Genomic DNA, 19,065 nt, shown 5'->3' with positions numbered 1-19,065 from the left:
GTGTTCAATATTGCTTGTTAGATTTGTACAGAAACTGTCAGGAAATTTCTCAAATAATTGCTACCAACATAGTCAATAGGATTGAGAAATTTGGACTAAAATTGTAAAATGTGTCAGCATACCCAGGATACAACGTGAGTGTTAATTATTCTAAATTTAACAGTTCCCCCAAAAAAGAGAAACAGTGATCTTCTAGCTGCCAGTTGTTTTGCTCACGTCATACACAACAGCGCAAGATTTGCTGTGACCAAACTAAATACTGATGTAGAAAACCTAGTTTTAAAAGTTTACAGCCATTTTAGCATTCAGTCATTGAGAGTTCAACAGCTTAAAGAATTCTGAAAATTTGCTAGGGTAGAATACAGTAAAATTCTACATCAGTCACATATTGGCTGTCACTTGCATCTGCTATTGACCATCTGGCAATGTGTTGGAAAGGGCTTACAAGTTACTTTCAATCTTTGGGGGAAGATGAATGCCCTAAAATAATATGGGATAGTTTTGGAGATGAAGGAAACAAGATTGAATTTGTAAATTGTATTATTTCTTCCTGAGCTGTGGTCTAAAAATATTCATAGATAGTACTGAAACTCTAGATCCAAACTCGTATACAGTAACTTGATTGTTCAAATTGATGTCCTACCTAGACAAGAAACTAGAATGCAGAATAAATGACAAATGTCATGGTTACACTGTGAACTCCAAACTGAAGAAATTCAGTGAAAATGAACAAGAAAAGTGTGAAACAGATTTTCTGCATTTTTTATGAGCGAGCTCAAAAGTTTTTTATGAAACATGACCTTACTGAAAATAATGTGCACAAGGAAATTTCTTACCATTGGCAAAAGAGTATTCTTTTGAATAATTTACAGAAGCTGTTAAAATAAGCAAAAATGAGAAATGTATCAACATGGATGATTTATATGAAGAATTTTGTACAATCAAAGAAGTCATTTCATCCCCTGAATTTCAAGACTGCACCCGTGTTGAAGAGAAATACTTCGAGATTTTCAAGATGACATAAGAAAATACAAATGGCCATACTGGGTTAGATCAATGGTCCATCTAGCCTAGTATCGTGTCTTCCAAAAGTGGCCAGGGCCAGATACTTCTGAGAGAATGAACAGAACAGGACAATACATCGAATGATCCACCTCCTGACGTCAGGTCCCACCTTCTGGCAGTGTGCGGTTTAGGGACACCCAGAACATGGTTTGCATCCTTGACTATCTTTGTTAAAAGCCATTGCTGGACCTATCGTCTAGGAACTTTTCTACTTCTATTTGAATCCACTTATACTTTTGGCCTTCTCAACATCCTCTGCCAATGACTTCCACAGACTGACTGTGGGTTGTGTGAAGAAGAACTTCCTTATATTTGTTTTAAAGCTTCTGCCTATTAATTTCATTGGGTGACCCCTGGTTCTTGTGTTATGCAAAGGGGTAAATAACACTTTTCTATTCACTTTCTTCACATCATTCATGATTTTATAGACCTCTATCATATGCCCCTTTAGTTGTCTGTTTTCTAAGATGAACAGTCCCAGTCTGTTGATCTCTTCTCACATGGAACAGTTTCTTACCCTTAATCATTTTTGTTGCACATCTCTGTACTATTCCAATTCTAATATATCTTTTTTTGAGATAGAGTGACCAGAACTGCATGCAGTATTGAAGAGTAGGCTTATCATGGATTTATATAGTGGCATTATGATATTTCCTGTCTTATCATCTATCCCTTTCCTAATGGTTTCTAACATTGTTAGCTTTGTTGATTGCTGCTGCACATTGAGCAGATGTTTTCAGAGAACTACCCATTTTAACTCCAAGATCTCTTTCTTGAGTGGTAACAGCCAATTTAGACCCCACAATTTTGTATGTATTGTTGGGATTATGTTTTCTAGTGTTCCAGGGGGGAGGGATAGCTCAGTGGTTTGAGCATTGGCCTGCTAAACCCAGGGTTGTGAGTTTAATCCTTAAGGGGGCCATTTAGAGACCTGGGGTAAGAATCTGTCTGGGGATTAGTCCTGCTTTGAGCAGGGGGTTGGACTAGAAGACCTCCTGAGGTCCCTTCCAACCCTGATATTCTATGATCAACAGTGAATTTCATCTGCAATTTTCTTGCCCAGTCACCCAGTTCTGTGAGAGCCCATTGTATCTCTTTGCAGATTGCTTTGGATATGACTATCTTGAGTAATCTTGTATCATCTGCACACTTTGCCACCTCACTGTTTACCCTTTTTTCCAGATCATTTATGAATGCTGAACAGCACAGGTCCCAGTGCAGATCCTTGGGGGACACCACTATTTACCTCTCTCCAGTGTGAAAACTGACCTTTTATTCCTACCCTTTGTTTCTTATCTTTTAATCAATTACTGACCCATGAGAAGATCCCCCCTCTTAACCCAGTACTGCCCACTTTGCATAAGAGTCTTTGATGTGGGACTTGTCAAAGGCTGACAGCCCAAGTACATGATATTCACCGTTGTACACATGCTTGTTGACACACTCAAAGAATTTTAATAGATTGATGAGGCATGATTTCCCTTACAAAAGCCGTGTTGACTCTTCCCTAACATGTTGTATTCACTTATGTATCCAATAATTCTGTTCTTTACTATAGTGAACCAATGTGCATGGTACTGAAGTTAGGTTTACTGACCTGTAATTGCCAGGATCACCTAGTTGTTTTTGCACTGTGGATTGATTGTTAATACTCAAAATTTGAGCTACATTCCTTGGCTGTGAAGATGGACCAGATAAGTCACATGTTTTTTCTTGCTTCACTGGATGTGCATACAAGTAGTGTTGGCTCAAATAGGCACCTGGGGACGAGATGACTTATGGTTAAGGAGCTAGAGGAGAGTCAGGAGATGTGGGTTCAATTACTGACCCTGCTAAAGATTTCCTGTGTGACTTAAGGCACCTTACTTAGTTTCTCTTGCTTTCTCCCGTTCCTATTGAAATCAATGGGAAAAATCCCCTTGACTTCAGCGACAGCATTGGGATCTCTGTAACATATAGTTCCCCTCCTTATAATGCGGATGATATTTTCTTTCTTCCACCCTTTGTTAAGATTGTAAGCTCTCAAGGGCAGTAACTTCCTCTTACTATGAGTTCGTATCTAGCACCGGAGTCCCCAACCTTGGCTGGGACCTTTAGGGGTAAGTCCACCCATCATTTTGGAGTGAGCCTCCCTGCTCAGTTTGACAGACTCGGGCTAATGGAGCTCATGTTAGATCTCTAAATAGAATGGTGCAGACAGCTCTTTGAAGTTGCAGGGGAAGCCTAAGGAGGGAATGAGATTCAAATGGAATCTGGCTGGCTCACGAGGGAATGAGATTCAAAGCCCGAGCTCCAGCCAAGCCGGAACTTGGGGCTTGCATGGATTCTTCATTTGGAAGATGGAGTTGTGATGCTGGCACCAGCTCATGCCAAGGTCCTCATTTCTCAGTGGAACACTGATAGATGCATAGCTGGAATCTGGCTGGCTCAGGAGGGAATGAGATTCAAAGCCTGAGCTCCAGCCAAGCCAGAACTTCAAAGCACTCGCTACCTGACTATTTTTAGAGCGCTAGCGCGAGTCATTCTCACTTGAGTCTGTTGGCCACGGGATGGTAGACTCGTCCATCGACAAAGTATTCTGGAGCCCTAGGGCTACTGTAAAATTACTACTAATACAGGGAGAATTTAAAACGTAGTGTCCATGAATATTCAGGTATGTGTGTTAAAATCTGCTTTCCATGAACACTTTCGTCAGTGAAATTTCATCACTCAAATGTTTGTAGAAAGGAAACGAGTCCAAAATGAATGGCTACAAACGTTCAGACACATGGGTGTAACAGCTTTTTGGCATTATTTGGCCTGCTGTAATGAGAACAAATTGTTATTGGCACTGCAACTACAGAGAGATGCTTAACCTTACATGGGTATCAGATGAGCCGTACATTGGGACAGGTAAAGAATGACTTCTACAGTTAGAATAGCTCAAGAGAGCAAGAACACAATGCTTATTTTTCTTTTTAATTACTGCTTTTACTTGTGTTCCTGCTAATTATTTTTTCTCCACGACAGAGACCTGCTTTGCTTAATGTCTAGAATCAAATGCAATATTATGCTTTCACATATTGGTTATTATCTTTCATAACCTAAAAAAAAAACCCATTAGACTGCCGTAGTTACATTTCCAGTTTTGAATTATTCTATCAGTTTGAGAGAGATTTCTCATACAGAAAATGGGACATATCAGCAAACTGAGTATTATGTTGGTAGCGCATAGAGTCCCAGCTAAGATTGCGATGGTGTTTAGCACAGCAGCACCCCAATACATAGTAAGAGGCAGTTGTAATTTGAACACCTTATGGGTGGCAAATGGTCTTTCATGATGCTCAAAAATTTCCATTCTGCAGAGCGACGAAATTGAGAGCTTTTGATATGTTTTCATGAAAAACCAGACCGAGACCTCAAAACAGCCACTGGCCTGGTGGCTGTGACAGTCTCTTGGGAGATCCTTGTTTAACATCTTGCTCTGCCTCACACTTGAACACAGGCCTTCAACACTGGAGCATCATGCCTTAAGCACCAGGCCACAGGCTATTCTGAAGGGAGGGAATCTCTTCTGTTGGAGATGTTCCACTTTTATATAAATAATTAAATATTAATTGGAGGAGAGCCTTGAACCTGGGTCTCCTCCAGGCCATTGGATAAGGCCTTTATCTTGTAGGTGGAAAATATGGGTTAAATACTCTGCTTCAGTTACTATTTAATTATTTACACAAAGAAGAGGTTTAGAAACTTCACAGTCAAAAGGATTTGTACCTGTGTAACTTGAGAATGAAATCAGTAGGCTGAATTCTAAGTTTTGAAAACCAATGTGAGGTAACCTTTTAATCCGCTAATGAAGTCCAGTGCTATTGCATCTCTGGGTATTGGGTCTAAAAGTAAGACACCAAAATAATAAATAGCTTTGGATGCATAACTAGAGATCCCTCTTATCTTAATTTGGAGCTGCTGTTGGATAAAATTTTAGATTGGACATTATAAATGCCATGCACTCGATGATTAAACTCAGTTTGAAAATTCCCCCATCCCACTGCTCCTGCCTCACAACCCCTTCCTACGCAGTCTCCACTGTGCTCTGTTGGGTTTGGGGCTTGCATGGATTCTTCATTTGGAAGATGGAGTTGTGATGCTGGCACCAGCTCATGTCAAGGTCCCCATTTCTCAGTGGAACACTGATAGATGCATAGCTGGAATCTGGCTGGCTCACGCTTGGGTTAATATTGATAGAATGGGAATTAGAATGGTAAGAAACAGTGTCGTGCTGAATGCTTGAGTTATTGCCTGAACTAAACTCTCTTGTAATATCTGTGTTCCATAATGTAATGTAATATCTGAGTGGCTGTAGTGTAGGCCTCTGTGACTGTATGAATGGCAGACAGGGGAGGGACATTAATTAGTGTGAAGAGCTGCTCTTCTACAGAAATTGTTATGCCCCTCCTGAAAGAGGACACCCACTGATACCAGACGGGTTCTGGTTGGATCTTACAACTGGAAACTCTCTAGATCTGGATTGAGAAACCATCCTCCCCCTGGAGTCATGCAAGTGGACTCCTCCCATGAGCTGAGTTTGTAACTCAGAGCACATGGCAAGAGGGGGATAAAAAGCTTAAACAAAAGGAATATGTCTATGCTGTTTGGATGTGGAGGGGAAAGGGTGCAGGATGTTTCTAGGCATTAAGAAATTCCCAGCTGCTTAGCCTGGGCTAGCCATACAGGTCAAATAGAGCTTGCTGATTATAGAATCCCATACTACCTTTAGAAACCTATGACTGAAACTCACATATGCATCTATTTGCTTTCCTTAACCTTGTTAATAACTCTCTAATCTCATTTGCCTATTAATTAAGTCTTCACATAGTTTACTGTAGGATTGGAAACAAGCCTTATGTTTAGTGTGAAACCTAAAGTACAACTGACCTGGGGTAAGTGACTGGTCCTTTGGGATCAGGAGTAACCTGAACATTACTCTGTCTTGGGGTAGGGAGCCATCTATCAGAGGTACGCTCACCTGGGTGGCAAGGTCGACTGGAGTAACCAAGGAGACTCTCTGTGGCTACATGCTTAGGCTGCTAAAGTGCCTGAGAAGTTTGCACTTGGTCCAGCTGATTAGAGAAATCTAAGTTTAGAACTCATGAGCAATAAGGCGTTTGTGCCCTGGTTTTTAACACTCTGCCCTGAGGTTGGTACTCATGCCCTTGCATCACCATCGGAAGCGTTACAGGAGTCATGATGGGCGTTGTTTTCAGAAGCACCCAACGGCTGAGTTAGGCACTTAGCTCCCATTAAATCTCAATGGGAGTCAACACTACATTATTTTTAAAGTCAGGAATAAGATCAATTATTCAATGAATTATTAGATGATTCTGAAGTCAATGTTAAATTAGCAGCTCTGGATGGCACACAGAACTGGGCGAATGATACTTTTATTCTATTTTCAGAATTGGGCAATGCCTCAGATGCCCCCAGTGGCAGGTACACTGTTGCTATTGTTGTCAGACATACTGAGGGTTCAATGGGGAGTAAAAGCTTGTCATTCCTCTTGTATTCCCATCTTTTGATTATCTGGAGACAACCTACGGGGGGAGAGATAGCTCAGTGGTTTGAACATTGGCCTGCTCAACCCTGGGTTGTGAGTTCAATCCTTGAGGGAGCCACTTAGGGATCTAGGGCAAAATCAATACTTGGTCCTGCTAGTGAAGGCAGGGGGCTGGACTTGATGACTTTTCAAGGTCCCTTCCAGCTCTAGGAGATAGGCTATCTCCTTTAAAAAAAAAAAAAATCAGCACAACACTCAGACATAGAAAAACACATAAAATGGACAGAGGAAATCTAGATACCTTTATGTACAACCTCTAAGCTAGTGTAAGGCACATGTGTAAACTTTCTGCTAGCTACTCGCATACAGTGCTGTCTTTCCCATCTCTTTCTGGAATCTTCTGGTCCCAACATTGTGGGTGCAATTCTGATGTCACACGTGTGTGAATCAGGAATAACACCATAGCATTCCATAGAGTTACACCTATGTAAATAAAATCACAAGCAGCCTCATAGTCTAATAAGGCTTGTATATAGAACTGTGAAAATAATGGATTTTTCAGTTCATTGGCAAGTCCAAAAATTTTGTTTAAAGTTTCAGACCGAACTGAAAAGCAATTTAAAAAAAAAAAAATCAGTGAATCAAAAAGTAAAAGGAAAAAAAAAGTTTTGTGTTGAACAAAATATTCTGTTTGACCCGATGTGAAAAGTTTCATTTAGATTCTGAGCATATTTAAAGGGTTGTGGTTTTTCTAAAAAATAAAATTAAAGAAAATTTCAAAGTGGAAAGCTATTTGGACTCAAACACAAACGTTTTGTTTAGAAAATGCCAAAATGAAACATTTCCTTTCTTTCAGATTTATTTTCTAAATGAACAATTCCGCAAAAGCAACACGGATTCACAAAATATTTGCAGGTCACCAAATCTGCATTTTTTTGAAGAAAAAAAAAAAAGTTTTGACCTAGAAATTTCACCCAGCTCTACTTGTCCACATTGGGAAACTGCAAACATTAACACACCCAATATTAAACCCTGAGAATGGGATTTTCACAGATACTATGTTTTAAAACCCATGGCAGCGAGTCTCAAAGGCCAGGTCTATAGACTCAGACTCACGCTAAGGCATTAAAACTAGCAGTGTACATGCTGGAGGTCAGGCTCTGAAGCCCACCTCTCCTCCCTGGACTTCAGACCCTGAGCTTCAGCTCAAGCCCAAACATCTACACAGCTGTGTTCAATGCCATTGTCTGAGCCCGAGTCTGTAGACCCAGGCTCTGAAACTTGCTGCCGTGGGTTTTAAATCATAGTATAGCTATACCATTAGGGACCTCTGAAAGCCTCCACCTCCATGTAGATGTTTAATAGGTCAGTCCTCATCGACACTGAGCGCTATCATATTTTAAATGGTCAATTAATAAGTTTTCTAACATGATCTAATTTCCCGGTGTCAAAAATCCCTCAATAGACAGCCTTTTTGTTCTGTGTTTGTACAACGCATAGCACAATGGGGTCTTTCTTCATGATTAGGGCCCCTAGACTCTACAGTAACACTGCTACCACTAAGGGTATGTCTACACCCAGCCGCTAGTTCGGCGGCTGGCAATCGAAGTTCTGGGTTCGACTTATCGCGTCTTGTCTGGACGCGATAAGTCGAATCCGGAAGTGCTCGCCGTCGACTGCGGTACTCCAGCTAGACGAGAGGAGTACCGCGGAGTCGACGGGGGAGCCTGCCTGCCGCGTGTGGACCGAAGTAAGATCGAACTAAGGTACTTCGAACTTCAGCTACGTTATTCACGTAGCTGAAGTTGCGTACCTTAGTTCGATTTGGGGGGTGAGTGTAGACCAAGCCTAATAGTGAACAATAATCACAGTTTAAAGCACCCCATCTCCTGAGATCTGCTGAGATATACCTTGAAGCTTCAGACAGGCCAAAATCCAGATGTTAGATCTTTTTTCTTCTAGTAAAAGAATTCCATGCCAGTCCCAGATAGAATGTAGCCCAACACGCGAAAGTTATTTGTCTTTTTTTGACAATTCACAAAGAACAAATGCACTACCGAACACCGACGCCATGAACAATAAAGCAAACACTCTCAACTACTTGCCAGCCCATCAATCTTTTTTAAATCGTGTAATCAGACTTCAAAGTGTTCACTGGGTTTGATTGTTTTGGGGGAGGAGAAAATAATTTGTGGGCCAAACGAACCAAGCCGTTGAACTTTCGCAATTGTGCATTACTTGGTTTTGCTTCCTAGCGCATTCATGTTTCCTCATTTACCTGTCATTTGCTTTAGATTACATAGTTTATGGTTATCTAGATTGCACAGCTACATTCTTAAGTTTAACTGCACAGGCTTTCAGCTTGTAAAAACAGCCACCTGCTATTTGTAAAAGCCGCAACGAATAGCTTATGCAAGAATTCAGGGCTCTGTGATAGTAGGAAAAATTCCCACCTAAGCTATCAAAGAAAAAACACATTTTTAACACAACCCAGCAGGCAGTTTGCTGGAAAGGAAAGGTATCATTGTTTGATTTAACTACATGAATGATAAACAGTATTTAGAGAAGGAAAGTGTATGGGACTTAACACCAGAGGTCGTGCAAGAGCAGGCAGGGTGGACATGGCTGACAAAGCCTTGTTCCTACCCTAGGTGACATCTGACAGCATGGGAAGAAATCAGATTCACCTTCAGATGGCATCTATGATATCAGGGACTCAGATAGGTGACTGTATGGGAGGTACATCTGCTCTTGCTTCGCCTGTGTTGTCAATGCTGTTATAAATGAATGACCTAATTAGAACCAGGGGAATTTACAGGCGGATACAAAAATGTAGTTGCTATGGCTACCAGGTGTTCCATCTCAGTAGGGAAATGTCACTAATATAATCCTAGCCCAAGGGCAAACACATGAGGTAAATGATGAACAATCCTCTGCTCTAGTAGAAAAAATTATTACACATTGTTTGTGTGGTTCGCTCTGGACACCAACAATTCCCATTGTAATTCTCTTTCTGTCTCTCAACCTTTCTTCCAAAGAACTATCATCTGTTGGATTATAAGGTGATCTTCTGTAGCCACCCTGGTTTACGAGGAAGCATTTGCAGAAAATGAAATTTCATCCAACAGGAACCAAATAAAAAAAATTGGCATGCCCCTTAGCACCCCTGTCCTTTATAAATATGGGGTTAGATTCTAACTCAGACTATCTGCCCTCTAAACTCTAGCTCTTACATAGTTCTTCACATCACCAGAGCTTAAACTGCTTTAAAAAGGAGTTTCATTATCTCCATTTTACAGATGGAGAAACTGAGTAAATGAAGGTGAAGTAACTTGCTGAGGGTCATCCAGCAGGCCAAAGGCAGAGCTGGAAACAGAATCCAGGTCTCCTGAATCCTAGCCCAGTGCCTCCCAGAAGCAATGAGTATAGGAATTTTCTGACGCCCCTGCACAGGGTACCCAGACCTTGGGTCTCCAGGAATCTAGGAGTAAGGGGTTGCTATATATCTGCTTACTTCTGGAGAAAGCAGGTGGGGAGGGAGAAGGAGTTTTAACACACACACACACACACACACACTTCTGGTCTGTACCACTGAGCTAAGCGTGGTATGTGTCAATTTATTGCTGGTATAGACCAAGAGCAGATGATTGCCACCGGATCTACGGGCCAGTGATGCTGCAGCTCATGAACCGTCTCTTGCTCAGTATGGTGCCCAACTTCCATATATTAGAGAGAAAGACAGACAGACAGATGGTTAGATTCATCCTTGCTGCGATTCCACTGAACTCAACATGACCATGACCTGATATTTTTCACTGCTGGGTAATCATCTAGGCCCAGAGTTCAAGATTTAGGGGGCTAAATGCTTTTAAAAATCTGGGCTCTAGCCCTTCAAAAGAGATCTAGGGTAGGACAGGAAATCAGGGCAGTTGCTGAGGAGGCGGAGCTGACGCAAGCCACTATAAACAGGACATACCTTGAGCTGACCTCTGATTTCAGAGTAGATATACAAGGGAATTAGGATGCCTGAAACATACTAATCACATTCCATCTCCTACCCAACTGGAGGTTAAACTGTCAGTGTAACTGGAGGTTAAACTGTAAGTGTATGCTGTAAAGTTACCAGAAAGGGAAATAAAAGGTTTCCCAACTAGGCCGAGCAAGAACAGTAAAATTCAAGCCTGACCGGTAGGGCCTGTCACAGGGGGCCCTGCGTGTCAAGCAGGGCTGCCCTCATTGGCCCAGTGCAGGGCTGGTACACCCCATCGCACAGTCAGTGGGACTCCCTGTGGGATCGAGCAATTGCAATCAGGAGGGCTCAGAACCCCTGCCAGGGCCAAGCAAACAATTAGTCCACAGCCCCTGGGCAGGGGAGAGCAAACAAGCAGAAGCCACAACTAGTGGCAAGTGTGTGTGTGTGTGTGGGGGGGGGACGACCCAGGCCCACTCTACTTCCCCAGGTTCCGACCCAGTTAAGGGTTAAAGCACTGGCTTCTAATTCATTCCCGGGGTCACTTCCTACCGCAAGGGCATCTCCCCATCTGGCAGCAGCTCAGCATCCCAGTCAGTCTCTGCAGGCAGCTGGTTGTCTGCAGTGTAGTCTTGGTCCACAGGTCCCACCTCTTGGAGATACACAGGTGCCTCCGCAGGAGCCTGCAGTACACATTGTCCCTGCTCCTCAGCCAGCCCCGAGGGAGCTGGGCTGCCTCCTTTTGTCTGTCCTTCCACCCCGAGCATGCAGAGCAGGGGCAAGGGGGCATGTTCTCCTGGGCCCACAGTGATTGGTCAGGCCCCGTTGGCCCAGTGCGGAGTTGGTACAACCCGTGACCGGGCCAGCCTCTCAGCTGGGATAAATCAGGATAGCCACCCTCCCTTCAGGGGAGCTTTGTTGATTTACAGCAGCAGTGGAGAATTTGGGAGAGGTCTGTACTGCCACTAGCTCAGGGCGCGCTACCACCGGCTCTTGTTCAGAGGCTCACTACGGGCCAGGTACAAGAGACCAAGCTCAACTTGGCCACCCTGAATGGTCTCAGTGTTAGATGAAGGTTTTGTTTCCTGAGCAACGAGCTTCCACAAGAACATCAACTATGTTACAACCTACCCTGCTAGCTGCAGCAGGCGCAGATGCTCAGAGGCTTCGGACACAATGATGGGGCTTCAGAGTTAGGGCTGTTCTTAAAATGTGACTGAAAAGTCACCCCAAATTTACCGTGCCTCCTTCCCACCGCTTCCACCAGCCCCGTTCCCCACTTGCTTCTTTCCATTTCTTAAGGAACTTATCTGGACACCTGAAAGCAACTCAGTTCAGGTGTCTAAGCTAGAGAGTCATTGCTGCCCAGCCCAGCAATAAAGAGAAATGATGCTTCTCTTTGTAGTTTCACTGCAGGAGCATTCTTGCTCTTTAGGAGTGCACTATCAGGTGACTAATACACATAGTGTCATGGCTTATTGCTACAATAGCAGCAGCTAGCATCTGTTCTGTCTTTGACTAGTTAATCTAATTCTCTAGGCACTTAATTCTCAGGAGGGAATTTTTGCCACTTGTTTTTTTTTTTTTTTTTTGACTCACAGGAGATAGCATCTATTAATTCTGTGCAAGCCATGTGGGATGCATAATTCACTCAGAGTTCGACACTCTTTTGTTCTGTTCGCAGACTATTTGCAAATAGATGGTGTGGATTTTTCCATGAACTCATTTCTCAGTTGAAACAGTTTGGCAGAAATCATGTGCGAGCTTATTTCTGCATATTCATCGATTCCAAGGCCAGAAGGGACCCCTGTGATCATTTAGTCCAACCTCCTGTATAGCTCAGGCCAGAGACCTGCCCCAAAATAATTCCTAGAGCAGAGCTTTGAGGGGAAAAATATCCAATCTTGATTTAAAAATTGTCAGTGATGGATAATCCACCACGACCCTTGGTGACTTGTTCCATTGGCTAATTACTCTCAAAGTTAATGATAGGCACCTTATTTCCAGTCTGAATTTGCATAGCTTCAACTGCTAGCCATTGGATCATGTTAGACCTTTTGCTGCTAGATTGAAATTAAAAGAGCTGTCAATGGATATGTGCCACAGTTGGGGACGTGGTATCAGGCAAGATGAAATCTTTAAATCAATATTTGAGGACTTCAATAACCCAGCCAGAGGTTAGGGGTGTATTTCAGGAGTGGCTGGGTGAGATTCTGAGGCCTGCGATGTGCAGGAAATCAGACTAGATGATCACAATGGTCCCTTCGGTCCATAAAGTCTATGAGTCTATTAGGTGAGTCATTACAGTGCCTGCAATCTAGGACTTATTTGGCCCTGTGATGGGGTGTATAAACCCCACACTGGTTACCCACAGGTTAACAGGAGCCTGGCCCCAGTTAGGCCACAGGGCAGCACCTGAAGGAGTGTTAAGCATAATTGGTGTTCAAACCAGCGGGGGAGGAGCTGGGACTTCATAAATGAAAGAGAACAGAGCAGAGGAATGAAGACCAAGGGAAAGGTAGCTGGGTGTCTCCTCTCTTGGGCTAAGATAAGTCTGAAGCCAGAACCAAGGGGCTGGAGCCAGGGAGGCTTGTGGCAATGGAGTTTGGGGCCAAAGGCAGGTTGTTCTGAGCCCAGAAGGAGCTGGAGGAAGTAAAGCCTCAGAGCATAGGCACAGGAGCATAGGGACTGCAGGGAGAGGGGAAAGAACCTGCAGTCACTGGGTGCTAGAGAGTGGAGATATGTGGAAGACACAGGATTGGAGCAAGCTCCCATTGTTGACCATTCTACAAGGGCAGAAACTGGACCTCTGGGGAGAAGCCCTGAGAGGTGTTGCTCATTACAAAGAGCCCAGGAAGGGGCTGAGGAGAAAGGCCCAAGCAAACACTAGTGGCAGGAAGGAGTTCAGGGAGGCAGAGGTGAGGTGTCTGACAGAGCAGACTTAGCTGCTTGTCCTCGGGTCCCTGGGATGGAACCCAGTGTGAGTTCCCCTACCAGTCACTGGGAAGGTGGCATGAAGCCCCCTGGCATTAGGAGATATGGACAATAGCAGTCGCTGGATACCATGCCCAGTGGATCCAGTGTCAGGGGCTGGAGACCTGACACGAGGTCTTGGAATTATGTTTTGTTGGACTTGGTTACCCTATAAAGGATGCGGAACTAAAATATGATCTGGCTGGAGGACCAAGTGGTGAGAAGAGGCGACCACCACAGGAGCAGAGTGACTGCTGGCAGAGGACACTGGATGAGGAGAGCCTGCTATGTCCAGCCACAAGGGAGCATGCTAGCAGAGAGTAAGCCCTTCTGAAGGCCCCCATTACCCTACTATGGGGGTGCCTCCCAACCCTTACTATATTTGTCTTCAACACCCCACATTTTCCACAGCTCTGACGGCTCTGTCCTGCCCATTCAGGAGGGTCTGATCTGTGAATCCTTTACTCATGAGTGAGCAGTTACTCATACGAGCAATCCCATTGAAGTGACTGAGATTACTCACTTTGAGTAAGTGCACACATTAGGGAAAATACCTTTCCCATTGCAGACTCCAGCTTTGTACAACACCTCTTAGCTTCGTCCCCTAGTGCTCCAGCATTGCTTGGTGAAAGAGACTGTGGAGAGGGTGCAGAACCTGAGGAGACTTGGACCACTAACTTTTTAACGGGTGCCTTTATGTTGTACGTGTACATTACAGAAGTGACACTAGCATGTGCCCTCCCAGTTTTGAACAGCATATGGCACTAACTAGAAAAGAAAGTAACACTTAAATGAGAAAGCAAAAATAAGAGGGACTGGAATGGAGAATTGGGGAATGAAATTTTGCCAGTTTCCTGAGAACCTGGATTTTCAGCTAGTTACTCTCATTGTGAGATAGTTGCCATGGGGCATATAGAGAAGGAAAAGGGAATATTGCTGAGTTTATTGTATCTTGGGTGACATTAGCAAGCTTTTCAGGATCACCACTGGGTCATCTGAATACTCAACTGAGTTATCATCATTCAGGTGCCTATTTACATGTCCAAATATAACCCGAGACCAATTGCACTCATAAAACACCGTTCACAAAGACAGTCGCAGGCTGCTGTATGCTTGACTAGACAGCCTTGGGGGCCTGGGTAACCAAAGCACACTGTGATTTTAGGGGCCTAAAGACCTTTGAGGATCTGGACCTAAATCCATAAAGGGGCATAGGAATTGCAACATTTAACTGAGGTGCCTGACTATGTATTGGAACCCTTAGCCACCCACCCCAGGATACAGTGGTGGTTAGAGCACTTACCTGGGAGGTGGGAGACTCAAGTGGAAGTCCCCACGGTAAATCGAGTAAAGTGGGGATTTGAAAGCAGGTCGCCCCCGTGGATGCACTAACCACTGGGCTGTTGGGAATTCCAGGGGATGGGTGGGTGCCTGCCCCAGCCAGCCCCCACAACTTCCATTCTGCTCCTCCTCAGCTGCCTGGCGCAGGTTATGTGAGCTCTGAGAATGCCTACCGGGTGGGACTCCACCGGCGAGATAGGCAGGGGGACTCCTAGCTCGTGAATGCTGCTGTGATTGAGGCATGATGGAGGGTGATGAGCAGCTCAGTGGCATCAGGACTGAAGAGGCTCTGTGCATACCCACTGGCAGACATTTAGGCACCTACAGGGTTATGCAGCTGCTGCGTGTGCATTTCAAGGATCTCAGTAGCACTTAACTGTTGGATTTAGGCACCTAACTGGCACTTTCAGCACTCTCTTCCCCACTGACTGGGGATAAATAGTTAGTCAGAGAGAGAGGAGTGAGTGACTCTGCAGCCCAGTGGTTAGAGCACACCTCCTGAGAGCTGGGAGACCCCTGATCAAATCTTTCCCCCCTCTGTCAGAGAGGGGAGGTGAACCTGGGTCTCCCGTATACAAGGGGAGTGGGATATAAGTTATAAAGGGGGCTGGGCACCACTGCCTCCTCCAACAGTTTTGAGTGTCGCAAGGCAAGGACTCATTCTGGCCAGGATCAGCTAAGGAGCCTAAGATACCTGACTCAGGTGGTTGCTTTCCATTCGTGGACCGTTAAGTGGAACTAGGTGCCTCCTGCAGCCTGGATTTAGGCACCTATCTCAGAGAGGAGCAGGGCTTAGCACACACGTTTAGGGTCAGCATTTCCCATTGGCTAGCTTAGGTCACTTCCCACCCAGCGTGCTAGCTTTTGTGGATTGCATTCGAAGGTGCCTCTCTCTCCCCATTCATGGCACAGGAGCATAGGCACCGAACTTGGCTTTGTGGATCAAGGTATTGTCCATGCGACTGTCTAGGTGCCTAAAAGTTAGTCACTGTGACATTCAGCATTGCAATGCCTAAGTCCTTTTGTGGATCCTAAGTGTCCAAATCCCTTGGGAGATCTGGGCCTCAGGAGAAATGGCCAGATTTTCAAGAGGGTTCAGCAGCACTCCCATTGACGACAATAGAGAGAGTCCCCACCTTCCTGCCCTCACTGAGAACAATGGGAACTGTTCAGAGCCGAGCTCTTTGGAAAATCTGGCCCCTAGTATTTAAAGTTACAGCAAATCTGCTAAATTTTTGGGGATCAGGTTATTTCTTGGAATAAAGCCATTGATACATTACCCTTGACCCATCATTTTATAGTCTCTCTGGTATTGAAAGGGTCAAAGATGTTCAAATCCCATACTGTTACCACAATACCACCCTTTCCTCCCCTCCCCTCCAAACAAGAAGAATACAGCGTACAGCTGTTTTCATTTGTCTGGTATGTGCCTTGCTAATTGAGTGATAGAGTTCCACTGTTTGAATTCTGTATTGAACAGGTGGTGTGAGCCAATTCTTTATGCTTTGGGGCATTACAGAAGCTCGGCTGCCAGACACTGGGTGAGCTATGAAAATGCTTTTATGTAGAGAGTGGTTATTTATCTTTGCCACATCTTTAATGCCACCACAGTCGAGGAGCATCCAACTCTTGTGTGGTCTATCAACCTTGAAATAGGACTGTGGCTTAGACTCTAGGGCTAACAAAAGCAATTTCCTCCAAATCATTTCTGCAGGCTTGGATCTTACAGATTTTTTTAAAGTGCAATTTCCCCCTTCAATTTGGGACATTGTCATTTCCCTTGGCTAGTGTGCATCTAAAACTTGAACCACCCTTGGTATACGGTAAAAAACACCCCATTCATTAAGCCTAAATGAGAGGACTTGAGTATTAAAATACTGTAATAAATGTTGATGACCAGTGTGATTGTTTGAAATCAGCAAAGCAGAATATTAGATGTGCCAAGTTGCTTTAACAGGGAATGAATATTGATAAGCAAGCAGGCTAAGATTTTGAAAAATAAATGCCTCATTAGGCTCCTAAATCCTTAAGGCACCAAAATAAATAACCCAGGCCCATATCCTCAAATGTATTTAGGTTCCTAACCTCCATTACATCAATGGTGCTTTTAGGAGCTTAGGGTGTTGTCCATGAAGATGCATAGGTACCTAAGGCTCAGCTTTAGGCACTTAAGTTCCAGTTTTGGCTCTACTGCTATGCACAAAACTCACTCAATCCTGTAGGTTCCTAAATTCACTCATTGCCAAAACTTTCCTAAGTAAAAGTCCCTCAACACATAGGTTTTTGTCTCTGGGCACAAGCACTGATTCCTCATTGGGAGCATCCGGATACCTATCTCCTGCCTAAACCCCGGAGCTACTCATGAACCAGGACAAGACAGGCATTTGGCCCCCAGGTCATGTGTGGGGCCCAATCCACCAGGCACCTTCCCAGTACACCTACCAGATCAGGTCCCATTCAAAATCTCTTTGGAGGAAGAGAAGGTGCCCATCTTATAACTTTTAGCCCAGAGGTGTTCTAACCTGGGATGTGAGAAACGCAAATTCAAAGCCCCCCACTCCCTCTCAGAGGAGGAGATAGGAGGGAGATCCTGTTCAAATCTTCTCAGGAGAGTGCTCTAACCACTGAGGTATGGGATTTCCTGCTGAGGCTGTTGAAGTCTGGACAAATAAAGAAAGAGTGATTGGACCCAGGGTCTCCTACCTCTAAAACGTGTTCAAAAGACCAAATAACCACACTTAGCCAAAGTTTGTCTAAGAAAGTCGTAGAATACAAAAGGTAGACATACATACCCCTCCTTTTGGGAACCAATTATTATCTCACAGCATGTTCACCTTAAACAGTAGGTGTGCTTTGCCCCCAAACCACTTATATTTATAGCTTGGTTGCTTACAAGTTAGAAAGTACTTTGTTTCAGAGTAGCAGCCGTGTTAGTCTGTGTCTGCAAAAAGAACAGGAGTACTTGTGGCACCTTAGAGACTAACAAATTTATTAGAGCATAAGCTTTCGTGGGCTACAGCCCACTTTGTGTCAATTAAGATCCAGTTTGTGTCAGTTCCATATCTTGTTGTTCTGGACCTTTCCTTATCTCTGTTTTGGCTACTACATTTTAAACCATTTGCCTGTGAAGGTACCTGTAGTAGAACATAGGACGAATGTCTCTTGCCTTTGACCGGCTTTATATATTCGCTAATGCCAAAAGCTACTTTAGCTTTGCAGTGTATAAGTGACAGAAGTGGGTAGACCTGTGAGAAAGATATAACTTGGTTAACATAACTGCCCACGTTTAGCATAATACAGTATTAATATCGTATGCCCTTAGCCAATACATATCTGTATTGGCTAATACCATTATGTGTATTGCTAACACTATTAAGCATGTGCTTAAATGCCTCTCTGAACAGTGATGCTTTACTGAATCTGTTCCTCCGTAAATAAGAGGTATTCAGGTATCGTAAGGATAATCTTTGCATTTGTTTATCCCAGTTTCTCAATAGCGCTAGTGCATAGTCAACTTTACCTCAGCAGACGAGAGGAGAAATTAAAAGGAAACTAGTACACTAGCATTGAGCTTTGCAATCTGGAGGTTGTGTAGCTCTGCCCAGCAAACAGTGAAATTAACTGTGCCTCACGATCATGTTAAACACAGCATTTTATGAAAACACAGCATTTTATAATTCACATGCAACATTAACAGATATGAACCAGGATATGATTTTCATACTAAATTAAATGTTAAAGCAGTGGGATTAATTTACATGAGAGCTGGTGACAAAGTGAAAAGAAAAAGCCCAGTAATTCATGGTTAAATCAACATTCCTTCCTTCTCTCACCTGCATGCCTGCTTTGTATTTAGCTGCTTTGGTTTAAAACCAGAAGCAATAAGTGAAGAAAAATTGGCTCATCCATCTTGTGATCAGCCCCTCCCTTTGCAGGTCTGATTGACCCAAAGAAATAACCATGTTTTCTTCAGTTATTTAGCATGGTGCTATAGGCTGGTTACACTGTCTGTATCTTATAGGTTCAATTCCTATCATTATAAGGAGGGTAGGGCTCAAGGAATTGCTAATGGATGAAGGACACTTTAGGCTACATTGTTCCATGTGCCCAAATCCCACAGAAATTTTGTAACTTGAGCACTTAAATCCCTTGGTCCTCCCCTGGAAAATACCAGTCTTGATCT

The sequence above is a fragment of the Terrapene carolina genome, unplaced genomic scaffold (genome assembly GCF_002925995.2).
Source record: "Terrapene carolina triunguis isolate 2854851 unplaced genomic scaffold, T_m_triunguis-2.0 Scaffold136, whole genome shotgun sequence".
Classification (NCBI taxonomy): domain Eukaryota; kingdom Metazoa; phylum Chordata; order Testudines; family Emydidae; genus Terrapene; species Terrapene triunguis.
Note: the sequence above shows the minus strand (reverse complement) of the source record.